Source organism: Lathamus discolor, chromosome 6, assembly GCF_037157495.1.
Source record: "Lathamus discolor isolate bLatDis1 chromosome 6, bLatDis1.hap1, whole genome shotgun sequence".
Lineage (NCBI taxonomy): Eukaryota > Metazoa > Chordata > Aves > Psittaciformes > Psittacidae > Lathamus > Lathamus discolor.
The window spans coordinates 50,712,724-50,732,518 of NC_088889.1; the positions used below are offsets into that span (position 1 = coordinate 50,712,724).

General features: G+C 46.8%; 1 protein-coding gene and 1 non-coding gene across 4 annotated transcripts in view; one reads left to right on the top strand and one right to left on the bottom strand.

Annotated features, from left to right (window-relative positions):
- Positions 1–453: 453 nt before the first annotated feature.
- On the bottom strand, positions 454–526 carry TRNAA-AGC (transfer RNA alanine (anticodon AGC)). The gene has a single exon. It is a non-coding gene; the product is annotated as a tRNA-Ala (tRNA).
- A 100-nt stretch (positions 527–626) lies between these two features.
- LOC136017994 (uncharacterized) overlaps positions 627–19,795 on the top strand; it is a 77,805-nt gene continuing 58,636 nt past the window's right edge. For 2 of the 3 annotated variants that reach the window (XM_065686814.1, XM_065686818.1), the window contains exon 1: positions 627–714. The gene's annotated coding sequence lies outside the window, so the exon portion shown is untranslated. Of the gene's footprint in view, positions 715–11,690; positions 11,773–19,795 lie in introns of those variants that run through there. The other variant, XM_065686815.1, reaches the window with a different exon arrangement.

A 19,795-nucleotide genomic window follows, 5' to 3' on the forward strand; every position in this document is an offset into this window, starting at 1 on the left:
GGATAAATTCACTGGGCAAAATCTTGCCTTTTTTCACTAAAAGGTATGTATATCAATGCCTTCTTGAGGTATTTTGATTCCTTCTCAAATTTGCTAATGAGTTTTGAGTCTATCAAAAGCTTCCACGAGAGGGGATCCCTGGGGCTCTCCTGCTCCTGTACGAGTTAAGCAGGTGAGGGCTGGGGCCGAAGCTGCCATAAGAAGCGCTGGAGGGAGTGGGTGCTGCACCCTGTTTCTGCCCTTGTCCAAAACTAAATGAGAAAGCAAATGGGCCTCCTGTAATGCTGCACGTACAGCAGACAGCAGTCTCCTTGCCTTAACCGCGGGTTAAGCAAATGTATCTTTCGGAATTTTAAGGAAGCAAATAAGAACTTAAGACATTTTTAAGACAAAACCAAAACGCGTCAATAGTAAAGGTAGAAGTTTTAAACAAAACGGGTGGAAAAAAAACTCTGGAGAATGCGGGCATCGATCCCGCTACCTCTCGCATGCTAAGCGAGCGCTCTACCATTTGAGCTAATTCCCCTTGGCGTTAGTTTCCTCTGCCCGTGCACTTCTACTCTCTTCTCGCGAGACGCCGTGCGGCGCTGCCCGTTCTACGTCCCGCTCGGTGCTCACTAGTGCGGCTGCGCGGGAGCGGGCTGGGCGCTGGGCGCGTACGGGAGGATGCGCGGCGGGGCTGGGAGCTCGCGCCTGCCCGCGGGGCTCCTCACGGTGAGGACCGGAGGGGGTACGGCGGGACGGGACGGGGCAGGAGAGGAGAAGAGAAGGTTTGAGAGGCACGAGTACCCAGCGGGGTCCGCTCGGGGGGAAGCACCCGGGGCGGGGGGGGCTGGTAGTGTTGCCAAGGGCTTGTGTGAGGAGCCATTGGGGGCTGTGGTGTGCAGAGGGCTGCGTGCCCAGCGGCATGGGGGTCTGCGAAGGTGTGTGTGCCCGGGAGCATCTCGGGGTCTGTGGGGAGCTGTGTGTCTGGGGCACCCCGAACGGGAACGCGTGAGGTGCCGGGACCCCCAGGGGCTGCACAGATGGGGGGCTCGGGAAGGTTGTGAAGGGCTCGGCTTGGTGTTCAGGGGAAGGCATTTTGTGGGGTGAAGGACCGCAAAGGGCTATGTGCTTGGAACGGGGACTGCGAAGAGCTGTTTGCCACGGTGGGGCTGCGTTGAGGGTGAGAGCATGGGGCTGTGCACCCCGCAGAGACTCTGCCAGGAGCTGAGGCAGTCCTTTGAGTCGTGGTGGGGCCGCATGGAGGTCAAAACAAGATGCTGTTTGTTTCACCCCCCCTTCCCGCTGGATGGAGCCGCGCAGGAGCTGCCCCTGCTCACCTCCGCTGCTGTTACGGGAGGCTTTGCCTTCCCAGCAGCCATGCTCACAGGGTGGTGACCTGTCCTCCGCAGCCCTGCTGCTCTCTAGGGTCGTGTGGGGTGGCACAGGTATGGACTGGGTGTCCCAAAGGCAGCTGGGGGAGCTTCCGGAATACCCTGCTCCGTGTGGGGTATAGCTGGCAGTGCTGCTGGGATGGTCGGGTTTGGTCCCGGCTGGTGGCAGGGTCAGTGGAGATGTGGCAGCTCGAGTGCTTGATCTGTCAAAGCCGGTGCTTGCAGTTGGTTCCCCCACCCTTGCCTTGCAATACTTCCTTTAAAAACAGCACCCAAAAAAGTGAAATCTGGCATCGTGGTGAATCATGAGGTCTTCTCCCTCAAGAAATGGTATGATTTGCTCTTGTGCTCCAGCTGAATTAGAGTTAAGGTCAACTCAGTTGGATGAGAAAGGAGATGCTGTGTCTAGAGCAGGGATCTTTGGCGCCTGTCAAAATGGTGGGTAAGGGCATGTGCGCTGGAGCCTTCTGGGGAGCTGCATTGGTCCAACCAGGATTTGGTGCCCTGGTTTTGTTGGGAAAAGGGAATGTGCTCGATAAGGGCCTGTGTAGCATAGCAAGTGTTGGGACCTTTCTCTGCCAGTGCTGTGCTGAGGAAGAGGAAGCTATTCATGGGCTTGATGCTTTAATTTAAAGCTGTTTTTGGCAGGGTTTAGTTAACAACCTGTCATTCTAGTAAATTGCTTGCCTTCTGCTCGGTCAGTTTTCTTCCCCACTGTGTTCTTGAATAAGAAAAGGCAAAACTGAACTGTTGTGAAGGCCAATGCAAAATACTTTCTATACGGAAGGGGTTGCAAAATAGCTTCTGTTGTATAACCTCTGTGGTGGCTTCTTAACACTTTGCTGTTTGCAGAGCAGCAAGGTCCTGGGCTGAGCTGGCAGGGCCCTCCACGACTGTCTTGAAGTTATTACAATTCACTGGGCAGAGGGGAAGTTGGAGAGAGCGATGTGACCTGCTGTGGCTTTTGCTCCATCGAGCTCCTGGGTGCTTTACACTCTTTGCTTTCCTGCAGTGCTGGTGTACTCCTATCTCAGCTTCGTTCAACGCATTGTTCTACTGGATTCAAAACCATTCTGTGCTCAATTTCACACACTTCCTAAGGGATTTGCATTAGTTCTTTCTCTGATACACAAGCTACTTTTTTTTTCCCTCGATATGTCTGTGGAGCTAGCATCCTCTAGACTGTGAATTTCTGATTAAATATTCCTATATACCCACAGCTTTACAGTTGAAAAATAGATTAAAAATATTATTTATTTCTTTTACTTGACAGGTTCTGGTCTGTGAAGGGGCTCTGCTTCTTGCAGAGTTTCGTTAACAGCTTCTCTGAATGATATTTTATAGAACTATTTGGAATTTTAAATTTACTCCTCTTTTGTCCTTTTCGACATATTAGTACATTGCATCTTACTTTCAAGGGCCTGTGAAGCATGATCTCGGCTTTTTGGAAACTGACGGGCCTTTCATTTGTTGTTTTCAGGGTTGTGAGCTTCCTTCTTGGTTTTTGGGTGTTCTTCCCAGCAGAGGGAAGACTGGCCAACAAACATGTTCCAAAAGACATGTTTATCTTGTAGAAAAACCCCAAACAGGCAGCCGCACCCATCCACCAGTATGATTTCTTACTTTGGAGCTTGACTCATAATTCCGATGGCTCCTTACCTTCATCGTTGTTTTGGAAAGAAAGTAGTTTCCTTGGCTAAGCTGTTCCCCAGGTGCCAGGCTGAAGAGTGTTGAACGTGTGTGATTCCTTTTTCTGATGTTCTCTCTCTTGCATCACCCTGAGCTGCAGGACCCTGTAAACTTGCCTATAGGCTTTTATCTAGCTATTTGTTTGTTTCTAACCTGCAGAAAACAGGGAGATGCTTGAGAGTATATCCTGCCAGTGAATCTCACCTTCGATGCAGGCAATAGCATTTCACCAGCTTGGTTTTGCAGTACATCAAGTCGACTGTGTGGAGCTGGAAAAAATGTTTCAGGCTGCATTTTGCATAGATGCTCTTCTCAGATGTGAGGTTTCACCGTCTGGGTGTTACATATGTTTTTCCTGTCACGGGGCAGTCTGCCTCCCTGAATCGTTATGTTGCCGAGAGCAACTAGCAGAGCAAATGAAGGGCCAGGGGGAAAAAAGAGGGCTGCCTTCAGCCTTGCTTCGTCAGCCCCAGCCAGTCTCCCTCATTTGCTCCTTGTGTGGTTTAATAACAGGGTTGTACAGGATCTTTTCTCACAGCAAATTCTCTTTTTTCCCCCTATTTTTTCTTTTATTTTTGAATTAAAATCACAGTGAAGAGCATGTGTTAAGATTGACTTTGAAATGCAAAGCCTGTTAGTCGTTCACAGTCGTGCTGGAGTAATTCCTGTGCTTTCCTCTCCTACATTTAAATTACAGGAGAGAGTAGTTCAGCTCCCACAGCTCAAGCTGTTGTAAGGGTATGTCTATACTCTGCAAATAAGCTTTCCCCTTGCTGTCTTTTACTTGCTTTGGCAGTACTGTGCACCTGGGTCTCCATACCTGGGGCAAACATTGTTCAAGTGGTGGTGAATCTCTTGTTTTCTCCTTGCATTCGCTCCTTGTCAAGGACAGAGAAGTCCTGTTGCAGGTGACTGAAAAAAAACCCTACCTAAACAAACCCACAGCTGCTCTGTGCAAAAAACAGCCCCCAGAGAAGCTGCAGTGCTGTCGGTGTAGCTTTGCAGCAGGGTTGCTTTCTGCATCCCCTTTAGCTTTTGGCAGCCTGCGGCACTGCTCCCATTTGCCCATTTTGTCGGGTAATGCAGGGGTGGTTTAATGGATGGTTTCATGCCATGGTGCAGATTGCTCAGCGTGGCAGTGCAGTAGCTGCCATGTGATGGAAGGCAGTTTTCTAGTGTGTGCAAGATAATCTCCCAGGCCCAGTCTTGATTCATTTGCTACGATACGCCTCCCCATTTTACGTAGCAGTGGGTATTTCTGAAACAACTATTCAGACTCGAGTGCTTGCTCTGTGACTTTTGAGGTGGATGGGTGCTGCCCTTAGCTGTGGGTTTGCTTTGACACTCTCAGCATCAGGTATTTGCAGAGGGACCAGTGCAGATTCGCCTAAGTGTCTGCTTGAGCACCAGCCATGCTTCTTGGCTTGGCATCCCACTGGGTTGCTCCTGCGCGTGCCATCCCCTTCTGTGATGCAGGAGAGCTAAATTGGGGTTGGAAGAGAGCTGGCAAGAGGCCTGGGTGTTCCTAGAAAGATATTGATTGCCCTGGACAGTTCGGGTTTGTTTCTTTTGTTTCCCTGGCTCTCGTCATGGGGTCGGGCTCGTTAGGGCAGCAGCTCGTTGAAGGATGGAGAAACAGTGCCGGCTTTGCGGGTTGAGGCTGGAGTGGTGCCATCCCAGCCTGCCTCTCTCAAGTGTTAATTCTGAAGCAGCCTGCCTGGTAATTCCATTAATGGGAGCCTAGTGCCGGAGAGATAAATGTAATTCCAGAGTAAAGCCAACACTCTGGCTCAAATGGAGAGGATTTGCTAGTTCTCCCAGGTGTGCTGCTGTGAGTAATATACTCCTGTATTACCCACAGATGACGTCTAAAGCCTGGATGTCAGCATAAACACCGGGCAGTGCTAAAAAAAAAATGGTGCTAAATCTGCACATGAAGAAATCCTTAGCTCAGAAGCCTACCCGTCTCCCTGCAAAGGATTTTACCAGCGATAAAAGTTTCCTGCTTAACTCCTGACATGCAGGATGATACACAGCTAAGCAGCCAGCCGATTCAGGAAACAGGTTGAGTGGGATACAGCCAGAACAAGCTCTCTGTGTATAGTCAATGCAAAGCAAAAATGATTCCTTGTGTGTATCACATCAGAAAGCTTGCAAACATATTAAATGTTGCAGCTGCAACACAATTGCAAGTAGCACGAGCTCCTCTGCATTCTTGGATGGTGTGGTCCACACTTGAATTCAGAGGTTACTGTCCTGCCCAGCTGTTTCAGCCCATTCAATTTATTATTATTTTTTCTGCAGACCACATCTTCCTGTTTGTAGTTGTATAATACCCTCATGGCATCATCAGTGACTCCTGCATTGAAAAGGACTGGTTAATTGGAATACTTTTAGCTCTCCTTGTGGCTCGGATCCTGGAAGCCAAACATAGGAGACAGTACTGTTCAGCTTTATGCAGAGGAACTTCCGTGCTGCGGGCAGCTGCTGAGCAGTTGTCTGACAGGGTGAGAGCTCACAGTACCAGTGAGCCCCAGTGCTGTGGTGCCCCCAAAGTCTAGCAGACAAAGTGTTTGCCCCCACCTTTTGGAGCTCAGCACAGGATTCTCCTTGTGGGAAACTATTTGTCATCAGTCCAAGGGGGCAAAAAAGGGTTCATGAAGAGGAAGCAAGTGCTGGGGATCCTCAACCCCCTGCATACCCCCATCATGCCAGCTTTGCCTGAGTGTCCATCGATACAAATCTGATCTCCTTAGGACTTGGAGCCCTGCTGGCATCCTGACAGCAGGGTTAAATCCAGCTTGCTCAGAAATCCTTGTTTGTTGGTGTACTCAGCAGCTTGACATTCTGCTGTTAGAGGGGTGTGGGTGGTTCAGCAAAGTGGCGTGCGGGCTTTACCGGTGACATAGCAGCAGCTGGGACAGCCACCCAAAGTCCACAACCTGCTCATGCAACTCTTACTTTTCTTTGCAGTAGCTGTGCAGATGTGCCTGGCTTCTTTACACACACACTTTGGGCCAGCTCGCTCTCCAGAAATAAGCTGGCTCTCATTAAGGCTCACCACGTGGCTCAGGTTCTTAAATCTCCTGCTTCCCCTTCCCTTAATTTGTATTCCCTAATCAGTGAGGGTCACGCTTTGCATGCAGCTAAAGCTGCAGCTTGCCCTGTGTTTGGAGGCTGTGCTGCGGAAACCCCTCCAGCAGTTGCCTTGACCAAGCGTACACCATGTCTGCTGCTCATGGTGGCAGGATGTTGGGGGATGCAGATGTTGGTCTGAGCTAGTGCAGCTGCTTTTTGTACATCTTTTAAAGCTTCCCCCGTTTGCATCTTAGCTCACTACTCAAGTTTTAGCTCAGTAGTGTGGTTTTCTCTTCACAAGATGAAATTTTTGGGTGTCCTCTTTCCTGCTTTTGTAGCTCTTGACATCTGATGTGGGCTTAAGCAGAGCAAAGTTGTACTGATAGTGAATTGTGTATCTCATCAAACATTTCAGTACAGAGTAGATGAGGAGGGAGCAGGTAAGTAAATTACCTGCATGTTTAGGAATTCAGTTTCTTGAAAAATGTTGTATCTGTGGTGTCTCGTTCTTACTGTTTCTCTCTTCCCTCACCTCTCAGTGCTGTGAGTCAGCCCCTCTTCCTGTGGTCTGTCAAAGTAGTTCAGTCTTTCGGGGATTAAGCAATTACCTCCTGCAGAGTGCTGGATCCAGCATGGGGGCAGCTGGATGGACAGAGAGATCCATCCACAGAGATGCTGGGTAAGGAGGGATGATTGCCACTCCAGGCCTTTCCTGGAAAACACATTCCTGGTCTTTGGTTTGTGGGTCGAACAGTGCTACTTGTCCATGTTCTCCAACTGCTGGAAGTGGGAGGCTTTGAAATGAAAAGATAGGTTATCCAGTATCCTGCTTGAGCTGATAGAGCATTGATTGTCCTGAATTAATCCACTGTAGTTTGATTGGGGTTTTTGCTGGTTTTTGGTGGGTGTTTTTGTTTGGGTTTTTTTTCTGCAAAGATGAAAGCTTGAGCTTTGTGATAAAGTCCATAATGTTTTTAAGGATGCTTTGAGATATTTCTGAAGTGCGCATGGTAATAGTTACTGGGAAAACTGAGAACAAGCTGTTGGAGACATGTAGCTGGTTAATTGATTTTAATGCCATGGAAACTCAGTTTGAGTAGCTTTGTGATTATTTTTTGTTTGTTTGTTTTTGTTTGTTGTTGTTGTTGTTGCATTAAATAGAGTAGAAGCTCTGGGTTTTCCTGTGGAGGCTGTGTAAAGGAGGCTTGAATGTGAAGGTTTAAATTGTGCTCATCTGTCCTTGTTGAAAGCTGGCGGAATTGGTGGTTTCAATGTGACCACAGTAGTGATCACAGGTTGGGGGCCCTGGGGCAGCTTCAGCAGAAGCCTGTGTGGCTAATGCTGCATAAACTTAGAAAAACAAGAGGATTAGCTCTGCCTCCTTCCCCTCTGTAAGGAGCTAGGGATGGGGGAGCTCCATTGGACTGCTACTGAGATGTTTGGATGGTACCTCTGAGGATGGTGGTGCATCAGCTCCATTGTCTCAGCACAGCCTTGTGGTGTGTACTTTTTTAGGTGGGGATCACGCTCTTGCTGTTTGGAGGTGAAGTGGCTGGTGTGAAGGGAAGGCTTGAGCTGGCAGCCCCTCTGGCACGCTGAGGTGCACTTGGGTCTGTTAGGACTCCTCCATTCATCCCTGTGCCAGAGGAGGAGGATGCTGAATGGAGATGGAGGAGCTTTGGGCCATCCTATGCTGCGGACAAGCCAGCCTGCAGGGACCACATAAGGCTGTCCTTCTCCTTCTGTACGCATGGTGATGTTGGGGGAGGTCATGTCTCAGAATGAAGGGCTGGCTTAGAGTTTGAGCCTGCGCTTCCTTTTTTCCATACTTACTTCCCAGGGTTTCTCTGCAAGAAATTGGAAAGTCCCTTCTGTGGGCTGCCGTGACAGACTCAGAAATGTCCAGATGGATTTGAACTTTGGTGCTGCAAAAGGCTTTACGTATTTATTTTCAGCATCCTGCTTTCTGCTTTGCTTAAGAGCTTTTGCTAGATCCTTTACATATGTTTGTCCTTGCTCCTTTTCTCCTGAAAACCATGTAAGAACAGTCTTCAGTTATGGCAAAACACACCAAGAGAAAAAAAAAATAAAAAATCCCCAGACTGCTTGGAGAAATTTTGTTTTACTTCTATTCCTTAGTAAGCTAAGAGTCTTGCATAGCTGTGGTGTGTGGTTGTTCGGGGGCATCAGTCTAGTTTGAAGAACTGAGGTAGCACTTCACCAGGCTGGTTTTGGATGGGTCTTCAGAAAAGTGAGTGGCTAGGCGTGTTCAACAGTGAATGGAGCCATTAAAGTAATTTTAAAGTGACTTACCCCTGTGCAAAGACAAAGCTATGATGGGTCAAAGCGTGGTAGCTTGAAAGCCTCATCTAGGTTTCCAGACGTACCACTATGCCGTCTTTCTGAGGTCATGCTTCCCACCAGCTTTAGCTGATCTCAGGCTGTTCTCGTGCCAGAAATCCTTCCACTTTTTTTTTCTTCTTTCTGGGATGGCTTCCAGTTGGATCAAGCAAACAATGGTTGCTACACAAGCTTAGAGATGTCTGGGATGTGTGGAAGGGGTAGAAGGGAAAAGGCAGGACTGTATTTTGGCATTAAGGGGTAATTTTGGATCAGTTAAGCTGATGAGCATGGAAAGGGAATGGGCAAGGCTTGCTGAAGGGCAGCCATGTAGCCCCTTTTAGAGCATGTCTTGCTTCTAACAGTTTTCCTCCCTTAAAGGAGGGGTAAGGGTTGCAAAGTGTTTTAAGATTTCTGGGAGCCTATGATGTTGGTAGAGTCCTTTGAGGTGCACTGCTGACTGATGGCTTCATGTATGTGCTGAAAGTGTTCGGCTCCCCAGTTTAACCTAGGGGAGGTATCCCTCTGGGAGGACTTTGAGCGCAGCTTTTAAATAAGACCTTCTGCTCAACATAGCAAGGAGAATATTAGATTGAATATAAGAAAGAAATTTTCTTTGGTGAGGGTGGTGAGGCATTGGCACAGGTTGTCCAGAGAAGCTGTGGATGCCCCATCCCTGGATGTGTTCAAGGCCAGGCTGGATGGGGCTTGGAGCAACCTGGTCTAGTAGAAGATGTCCCAGCCCGTGGCAGGGAATTGGACTAGATGATCTTTAAAAGGTCCCTTCCAACCCAAACCACTCTGTGATTATATGATATCTCTGCTTAAATACACTGCAGACCAGGGCCTGATGTGTTAGTGCCTCTGTGTGAAGGAGCACAACAAATCCTGCTGTCTTGTTCTCTTCTAGCTGTAAAGCTAAGGGTAGATTTATCTTCCTGTCTGACTTATGAACATAACTTACTTTTTTTTTGTAAACTCTGGTTATTCTTTATTTTCCACACTGGATGAAATAGAACATTATTGTGTCTCTGCAGCATTGGTTCAGTCTGTCAACAAGCAACACATTATGATGTCAAGGTGAAGGGCAGAGAGAGGGGTGGTAACACTGAGAACTGCATGTTTTAGTGGACAAATTGGATGTTCACCAAATACGTCTTAAGGTTAGTGGTGCTGGACACTTGGAGAAAGGGAGTTTTGGGAACAAAGGAGTTTGGGGACAGAGGTCTGATTCTCTGGCACTTAGCTGTGTTTCCAGTGTATCTGGCTGCTGTAGGACAAAATGCTTTGTCTGAGAGCTGTGGTTGCTTTGGGAAGGCAGGCCAGGCCACCTTCACATGGGTTTGATTAAATCCCACAGCACTTAGAGAAGCTACAAGCATCTCTGCCTTGCTCAGCAGTACTGGGAGGCAAGTTTGAACTTTTCCTGTGATGTTTCTGTAATGTTGTCTAATAGTAGCAATTGCATTGAGAAAGTTGTTAGAGGAAAAAGGAGCTGGAGGAGGAATGAAGAAGAGGTTGTCTGCATGGCAGACGTGCTGCTCTTCCCCACCTACTGAACTCTGGTGCAGGAGTGGGCATTGGCCCAATGCAGCTGAAATCCTACAAAGCTAATGCAGCCTCTTTAGGCTTAAGCCATGTGAAGCTAAGGTGTGAACTTCCTTGCTAGAGGAGGAAAGTTGTCTTTCCATACCTTTATAAATAAGCTGCCACTGAAGATTATTGGCCAGGTTGGATTTGTTATATTATTTCTGTCTTTGTGTAGAGACTTTATGTTCCACTGCGGAATGGTGTTCAGTTACTGACTTCAGAAATAAAACAGAAGACCCTCCTGGAGGTACATAAAACGAGTAAATAACTCTTGTGTTTTGGCTAGAGTGGTAATGTAAAGCAACAGGGAGAGCAATTATAAATGGTGATGGAAAATTTGTGCTTGAGGCTGGAGTCCAAGGTCTGTGCTGTGGTCTTGTGGTCTTCAGCATTGTTTTTGTCCTAAGAAATGCTTACAGCTCTTCTGTAATAGGAAAGGAAAAAGGGGAGAAGGGGGGAAGGGTGAATGGATTACTTTTTTTCTCAGTTCTTTAAATACCAGCTGGCAATGGCTGTCCTTTGTGAGTCACCCGCAGACATTAGGGAAAACAAGCAAGTCTCTCTTTCTCAGTCCAAGGTAAACCAATGTGCTGCATGAGTAAGCTTTCTTGCAGTACATAATGAGGACCAGTCAGCAGGAAGTACATAAGATGTTGTCTGGCTAAGCCTGTACCTTCCCCTTGCAGGTTTGGTGCTTTGACTGGAGAAGTTGTCACACCCTGTTTTCTTAACTCCTCCCACTTTCAAATCCTCTCTCTGTTACAGTGTGCTCAAGAATGGCTGTTCATCCATCATTCTTATTGCTGTCCCTGAACTGTTGTATGAACAGAATGGGAAAATTAAAACTGTATTAGATGCAGTCATCTTTGCTTCAGTTGGATCACCAGAAAAATGTCTCCTTATGACTGCTTAGAACTGTTACCAGTAAAGCATCTTTTTTTTTCCTGATGCCTTTTCTTTGGCATGCTCGCAGCAGGGTGTTGCTGAAGCCTGCGGAGGTGACTTCTGTCCCAGCTTTTGCTAAGTGCTGCAAGATGTCTTTTGCATGACTGATGTACAAAAGCTTTATAGAGCAATCAGTAGGAAAAATAAAACCACTTACTATGAAATCATAATGATGAATCAATAATAATAATAGTAATAATAGAAAACCAGAAGCAGCTGGCTCTGATATCAGATGATGGGATTCACCTGCTCTGCAAACTAGAAGAAACTGCACAAGTGCTGTGGAGCAGGAGATCTTCAGCAGCACCTCAGGGAGAGGAGTAGGGGAGTTGTGCAGGTGACCACTTCATAGCATTTATCAGCCTCTTTTTTGCTCCTATACCTAGATATTAACTTCAGTGCATTGACTCTTGAGGAGGCTTTGCTGGACAACCAGCCTTAGTTTGGGACATACTGTCTTGCTTCTTACCTTGGCTTCATTCTCTGATTTTGGAGAAGTCCCCTGACTTCTGTGCTGGATACCTCCTTTGTGGTGCCAAGGCTAGGCAGGAGGTTGTTCAGGGCTGAGATCTAACACTCTCCCACCTCTTGCGAGGTTTCCTTGCCATCCTTCCCTTTCATCAGCCAATTCTTCTTACTGGCACTAATTAATGTTATCTGGAATGCTTACAGGATTTGCCAGTTCCTGTATACTGATGGGGATTGTGTTCTGGCTCCTTGTGAGTGCCTTAAAAGAAGCCTATGCTCTGAACAGGTACGTTTGCTGTGCTCCTGGCAAGGAGGAGAGGGCCTGTATGTGTCCAAAAGTGAAACGTGCAAGGTTTGCCCTATAGGTATGAATTGACAGATACTGTGGGAGAGGACATTGTGCAGTGAATAGAGTTTTTTCCATCCAGCTGTGTTGTGGAAACACCAAGCAGAAGGTAAGGTCTGCATTTAGCCTTGCTGGCAGTGCTCTGAGGAGAACATTGGAAAACACAGCAGAGCAGCTCCTGGAGGCCAAGCTCCTTCCAAACACAGGCATGGCCTTTTCCTTCCCGTAGCGTCAGCTGGAGGATCCCAGTCGAGTTTGCGGCTGCGAGCTTGCGGCTGCGTGCACCACTAACTGTGCCTTCCTGCTCTGCTGGCCTGTGGTAGCTCCCCACCACATGTGCCTGCCTGCAGCCCAGAGAGGGGGTGGGAGGAAGATGTTTGCATGTTGCTATCCAACCACGAACAAATCTGCTGTTGTTTTCTTAATGTACAGCAAGAACAGCCTGTAGCAGCTTATTCTTCCCTGGATAATTAATGCTCTGCTCTGCCACTGATTGCTTTCAGAAGCAGTGGAGTAGTGCCTTCTCTGTGCTGCCCAGTGCATCCTTTTGCCCGAGTTATTTGATTTGTTATTGCTTTAAGGCATCCGTGCTCAACTAAAAAATCTTGTCTGCGCTCTTTGAAACCGTTTGGCACTGTAAGTGGACTGTTTGAGTCGGTTGTAGTTGCAGAGATGCCGAACATGCATTTAGTGATGTCCCGCACTGTGGTACCAGGAGGTCTGCCTGCACCTCAGTTTCAATTCCTGCATTACTCTGAGGAGAAAATACAGGGCTGGGTTGCAGCCTACTTTTTTATTAACTGGAATTATGTTCGCAGCTGATCAGAGGTGTGTGTGCAACCACTGGAATTGGAGTGGAATATTTTGCCATTTGTGGTTGCTTAGGCGAAGCCTGAGAAGTGGGTAGATGGATGCTGCCATGGAACCATCGATGGACAAAGGGGGATTGGCCTGGCATGCTGAGTTTGAGCCTTCAGCTTGCTGTAAGAGCAAAGGAATCTGCTTCTGCAAATTTCAATCCCTGATGGATCTCATCCCAAAATGGCATTGCCTTGCACTTGGTCTTCCCGAACAGCCCATTTTGATTGCAGGAGGACGTAGTCATGACTGGCTGTGTGAAGTTTCCTTGATCCCTAAAAAAGTGAAATGTATTTGTTATGGAAAGCAATCTTACTTGAAAACCTGGTTCATCAGGACTGTCTGGGCGGTGCAGCAAACACAATGGAGGAGTAGGAGTTGGGGTGGAGCTGTTTCCACCCAATTCCCCTGTTTTTCCTGGGGTTTATTGCACCATGTGAGCAGATGTGCTCTCCGCTTCAGAGCTTAAAGCATAGCTGCTTAGTAGAGCACTGTCTGGGCTTCCCATGAGAGCGTTCTCATTGTGCTTTCCTTTTCTTGCACTAATTTTCTAGTGTAAAAGGCCTCTTGATAAAGGGAGAACCGTATCGAGGAGGGGAACAGCAAAGGTAGGAGTGCCTCCATTTGCTAGCAAGCTGTCACAGGTATGTCTGAGTTGGAGGGAGCCAGCAGTGAGTCAGTGTTCCAGACTCCTGGTGACTCAGGTGGCAAAAGCCCAAGTTGTTCTCTTACATGCCTGAGTTGTAGCAAATTTCCTGTAATAGGGTTTTGCCTCCTGTAGTGGCCATGCAGGGAGAGGTGTGTTGACCTCTTCCTCCCCTGTGGGTTAAGAGCAGCTTGGTTCACACGGGATGCAGGCAAGTGGCAGTGGTGGCACTTCTGTTATTGCGGAAACTTGATTTACTTCAGCACCCTCACCCCTACCTCTCTCCTTTCCCCTAACTCTGTGCTTTTTAAGATGGGATAAGTCATGGTAATTATGGCTCTGTCTTTTGAGCTTGACGAGATTCTTGTGCAAATCTGGAGATTGTTTTCTCCTGGCAGGTCTGCTTGCATGCATTATCCACTACTTCATCGTACTGGGAAGGATCTATTTTCTGAAATGTGGTTTATTTTTAGTCAAGGCTTTCCCTGTCTAACTGGCAAAAGTTCAGCATTTGCAGCACAATTTGCAGAAGAAGCGATTTCACCAAATACTTGGACTGGGGGGAAGGGAGAGGAAATGTTGTATTAGCTAGCAAAAAAGCTAAATGCTGACTTGAAAAAATAGCTTAAGCCACTGTGAGAGCATAAGGATGGGTAACACAAGTTGAGAACTGCATTGCATTTGCTGCGGTGCATAATTCAGTCTGCATTGCTCTTGATTTTCCTTGTGACAGCTGCCACGGAGGTTGACCAACAGTGGATGGATGGAAACTGCTGTCCAGGGTCTGGTGGTTGACATAGCCAACCTCTTGTCCTGATGTTGAGCAATGAGGTAGCAAACTCACCTTAACCACAGCATCTATGGGAAGAGTACATCCACACAGTGCTCTGCACTGTCCTGTTGGCTTCCCCTTCCTGGGGCCACTGGAGGCCCACCACGGGTTGAGCTTTGTGGTAATTCAGGCACTATCATCCCCGTGTTTGAGTACCTTTTTTAGATACCCTGTGGGATGACCTGGGACAGTGCTGCAGCTGTCTCTTCCTCTTCTCCCCAGGTACTGCTCCAGGGGCAAACTCTCTTCATGTGCCTCATTGTTCTCACCAACTGCTCCTAACCATTCTGGGTCTTCAATTGGCTTCTCTGGTGAACAGTTACCCTTCAGAGCTTTAGAGATCTTCCCTTCTTGTTCTTGCATTTCCCCTGACATTTCCACCACTCCTTTTACAAAAGCATATTTGTTACCATTAGCTGTTAGTGCTGCAGACACCAGACCTCTGAGGGTAACACCAGGGAGTGGATGACTATGTTCAAAGCCTTTGATACTTATTCCTCTGACAAATGAAGCTTTACTCCATGTCTGGGCACATAACTGATTTGTTTTCTGCTGCAGGTTAACTCCTGTAGTTTGCTTTATCCTTGTTTCCCTCTCTGTCCCCTGATAGCAGACAATTGCACAGCAGCTTTGTCATGGTTCCTTTAAGAAAGCAAGGAGAAATTGTTGAGTTTCAATTTTCTTCTGATTGTTTGGAAACCAGAAGAAAGAGGGGAAGTAGCAATAGACTTTTAGGTGTATTTTGCGTTCAGTCCAAGTGGGTATATGCTGCCTGCAGGTAGTGGAGTGATATCTTTGTGAAAGAATTGGGGGTGAAGCTTTTAAACACTTTCTCAGTCACTGGGATAGGAGCATCATGAGAATCAAGGCAAGAACACCCATCATCTGTGTAGAGCAATTTTCCCAGGGGGATTTAATCTAATTTAACCTGATAAAAGAATTTATGCAGTGGGGGAAGTCTCTGCCATTTCCTACTCTTCCTGAGAAGACTAGGAAAAACTAAGTGCCAAAATGACACTCTTCTCTCCAGGGGTGGCTTGTTTTCCTAAGACCTGTTATTATCTTCCTGTTGAGAAAACATCTATATCAGCTGGCAAATTAGGATTGTTTTGGCTACTCAGTTTTCCCTGATTCCCTGGGGTCTTGCTCCTTGCAATCCTATTTGCAAATTCCCTGCCCATGTGGGATGCAGTACATCTAGCATGTGTCCCAGTGTTGTGCCAGTGATTGGTCCCATGTTTCTTGTACCCGTGATGACATGTGGATATAGATGTTCCATAAGCTTGAAGCTTTTCCTTAGGGAAGTTTGTGGGTTATTGTTTTTATGATTTTTTGGGGGGGGGGGGCTTCCCTCCCCCACCCCACCCTACTTATTATTTTAGGGGAACTTCAGGAGTGCTTTTATATTCCTGAAAAGAAGTGTAATTCTCTTCCTTTCTGTCTCTTGCCCTCAGAGGCCAGAATAATCCTGATGTATTAGAAAGCTAGTCTCTACTTTAAATGGCCTTAAGCATGTGAATACTCAGCTCAATTTCCTTTTGCAGCGGCTTGTTATGAAATGAGCAGGAATCTCAGGGCATCCCTTGGTCAGCTTTTCTTCTGACCCTCGGGTGTAAGCAAGGAGGGTTTTGCTCCAGCTGGTGCGCGCTTGGAGGAGGAGGTGTCCGCCTCAAGTTTAGAGTACTCTGGTAGGAAAGTATTTCTCCTATCAGTAAACTTTTGCTGATATTGTTGAACTATGCTTAAAGTATGTGGGCATATATTGTAATCTGCTGGCAAAGACACCATGAAAATAGCTGTCCTGGGTTGGACCAAAGTTGCGTCTGAAGTGCTTATGTCCAAAGCAGTAACTTTTCTCCAGTGGCAATAGAGGAAAGGCTCTGGAAGGAGCTGAATGGAAGCTGAACAGCCTAATTCAAGACTTCATCTTCTCTAGCCCGACTTTGTGTGTTGTGAATATGCTGGGTTTTGACAGGCTGAGAGCTTGACTTGGCTGATGGCCTCCAGCCCCAGGTAGTCTGGCAGGCAAGGAACAGCCACATCTGCGGCCGAATGTTGAAACCGTGGTCTGCATGTGTGGTTGCAGAGGTGGCAAGGCTGGCTCTGGGTTCCCTGCAGCAAAGGATGGAGCTGCCTTTTGCGAAGTTCAGGTGACCATTTTTAGAGCCTTTGTTTAGTGCAGATGAGCAGTTGTGGCATATAGATTTGTTCCTTCAGAATTTCACAGTTCATGCTTACCCAGCCCTCTAAGCATGATGGTGCCAATTAAAGTGTCTTTCAATTTGCTTTCACATGCAGAGATCTCATGTAGCCCTAATGGAAGGTCAGCGATCAGTGCCTGTCTAAATTGCTGCTTATCCCCTGAGGTTGTTCTGCTTTGCTCTGTAATTACCTGCCACACACTGCATGCTTCCCAGCAGCTTGTGCTGCAGTTTTGAAAAAGGGAAGGAACAGCAAACAGATGGGCATCTGGGAGGGCTGCTGGTAGTGGGCAGGGGGAATGGTTTTGACCCTGATACTTGCATGAAGCATACTCTCCAGGCAGATCCCACTGTGGCTTTTTATGAAGTTTCCCTTTCCTTGGTTAACTCACTGGAAAACCTCACTCAGTTTGCTCTGGAAAGAGGAGCCCCCACGCGGATGGCTGCTCTTCAGTTGTCATTCGCACTGGGGTTTCTGTGTTCCTTTTTGCGTTACCCTCAGGTGAAGCCTAGGCTTGTTGTTAAAAACATCCCAGAATTAGAAAGAAACTAAACACGAAGGATATTGTTTGTTTGGTTATTTTTTTCCCCTTTAAGCTATGAATGCAGTGGGCTATTTAATGTTTTATCAGTTCATAAGGGATTGTGTTGCTTCTTTTTTTCCTCAGATAAGCTTTTATTAAGACTTGTTTGGGCTACATTTTAATCCTTTCTTGAGACTGTCTGAATAGTGCCACTTCTAGACAAAGGCCAGTGCTGTTGGTCGCATCTGATAAGGGTTCTTTTTTTTCAACCTAAGTGGTGCTCAGAAGAATTACTGGATTGCTAAATAATAAGTAGTATTTTTAGGTCTTTGAGATATTGTAACTGAAGGCAAGGAAAAGAGAACAGTAATATTACTGAACACCAGCACACTGAAGCCACCAGCATTGGGTTCAGTGTGCTGGTGATTTATGAAACTGAGGTTATGGCATCTTGCTTGGATCCCTTGTTGGGGTGTAGGATGCTATGGATGGGGCAGTCCACATCACCTCTTTTGGCCGTACAAGATCTTTGATCTTGCATTGCTCCTGGATTTTTACCCAGTAGAGGAGACTCAGAGTTAAGTCATATCTGGCTGATACGCTGCTATGGTTGGACTTTAAGTGCCCTTGAGAGGATGCTGGAGGGTCTCACACCAGGTTGTCAGGGTGCAGGAAGATGACAGTGAGGAAGAAGGTGGAAATGGCAACCTGAAGGTAAAGGTTCCTGGTAGTTTTATAGAATTGCATCTTTCTCTCTGCTTTATGTTCTCTAGCCCTGCAAAACTACTATGGCAGGGTCTGTGATAGGCTTTTGTAGGCTGGAAAGGTGCTGGTGCAAGGAGGTGACTGGTACTTCAGTTATTCCTGAAATTCCTTTTTTATTTTTTTAATGTTCCTGTCCACAGCCCCGTATTTATTCCATGTGCACATCATCCCATATCAGGAGGGCCCTCACCCTTTATGTTAGGAGGTGTAGCTTGTTTCTGAGACATGGAGGATGGAGAGGCGCTCATATGGCTGATGAGGTGCCTCCTTCCCTCCACGATCAATCCTTCATTCCTTGTTTTCTGCCCCTGGTACAGTGCTAAGCAGAGACAGCCTCAGGGTGCAGTGCCAGCAGCCCAGGGCTGCGGCTGGTTTGGTCCCACACCTGTGTGGGAGCTGTGGGAGGAGCAGGGGAGGCATCCCTGCATGGCGTAAGTGCTGGGAGCTGCTGGAAACCCTGGGCTGGGCTTTGGCTAAATCCACTCCTGGGTTAAACTGGGTAGGAACCAGGCTTGTGGGAGCTGGGATAAACAGCTCAACCGTGGCAATTTTCTTCTTGGTCTTTATTTCCTAATGTGCAACTGCTGTAATTCCTCTGTGTTACTTCTATCATCCTCAATTTCTCAAAGTATGTGGGGTTTTTCTTTCTTCCCTGAGGGTTTTTTTCTTTCTTCCCTGAGGGTTTTGGGCACCGTTTTCCAAAGCTATTGTGGTGAGCATTTCCTCTTCTCTCCCAGCAGCAGCTTTCATTTTTGAATGAATAGGTCAACATTATTCACATTGTCTTCCAATTTTATGGCCTTTTTTATTTTTTTCTCTTTTGACTTTGGCTAAAGCAGTCTCCTAAATGCTTCTGGAGTCCTTGGGGTCACTTTGCAGAAAATATTTCTTTCCTATTACAGAAGGTATCGTATTCAAAGCTCCAGGCAGGAAAACTGCTTTTGTAGTGCTCACATTTGAGTTTCTGAAAGCGTGACTCGTGCAGGCTTTTTGCTTGGGTTTTGGCCAGTTTTCAGTTAAGATCATGCTAACTTCAGCTTTAAGATGGACTTCATGGGCTTAATGGAGTTAACTTCTGAAACATTTCTGACAACATAACAAACCCCACTACTTCTGGTTTCTACATAGCATCCCACGTGTTAAATCTATTCTACTCTTCCAGCCCAGTGCCTGTTTCCGGTGCTCCCTCCCACCCACCCATTCCCTCCAGAAATAACAAGTTAGTATTAGGATCTGTATGCAGTACGTGTTTACCAGGCTTGACGTAGCTTTACACCAAAGGCATTTATCTCTTCACCTACACTGAACCCAGAAGCTGGACCCTATGGTCAGCATGGTGTACATCTGCAAACCTCTCTTGGTTTGTTCAGAGTGTGATGATCTGGCTGTGCAAAGACTTAGATTTGCTTCCCTAATTTAAAATGAGTAGCAATAATTAATTTCTCCACTTACATTGTTTTTGGTTTTTTTTAACTAAATACCTTTTAAGTGAGAAGTGGGCTTTATTTGCATTTTAGGATTTTCCTCCTTGCCCTTTGAGCTCTGAATACTGGTGAAGGGCTCTGGGTTATATCAGCCCAGGTAGGTGGTATCTGTGACATAGCAGCGGTGTCTTCTAGGAAGTGTCCAACTTCTCCCCTCTCTGCTATCAAACATGAGTCTTGTTGAGGGGGGCAAAATCTCTTCTGTTGGGTACCTGGGATCCAGCAGTGGGAGGACTGTGAGTAAACTGCTCAGGACAGGATGCGAGCCACCCACAACAAGTCACTGAGATCTTCTGAACCAATTACATGACATTGCACTGTTCGCAGCTTGTGATCCTGATGCTCAGGAGATAAGTTTCCTGAGTGTTAACTGTTTGAATGGTGCAGTCCTAGTACTAGCTGCGACTGAGTGACTGAGTTGGGTGCAGCAAAAGGAACAACATGCTCCTTCAGTTGTTGTGTCCCTTAAGATAAGGAAACATAAAATAAAAAAATTAAAAAGGGTGGAGGGGGAGAATGGGACAAAAATAGAGATCCGTAACCTTCTATTAACTCATTGTTCTCATTTATCCTTTGAATTAGCTTTTTTTTTTCCAGTGTAACACAAGAATTTTGCAATAAAATCCACATGTGAAAAACCAGTGGCACGTCTT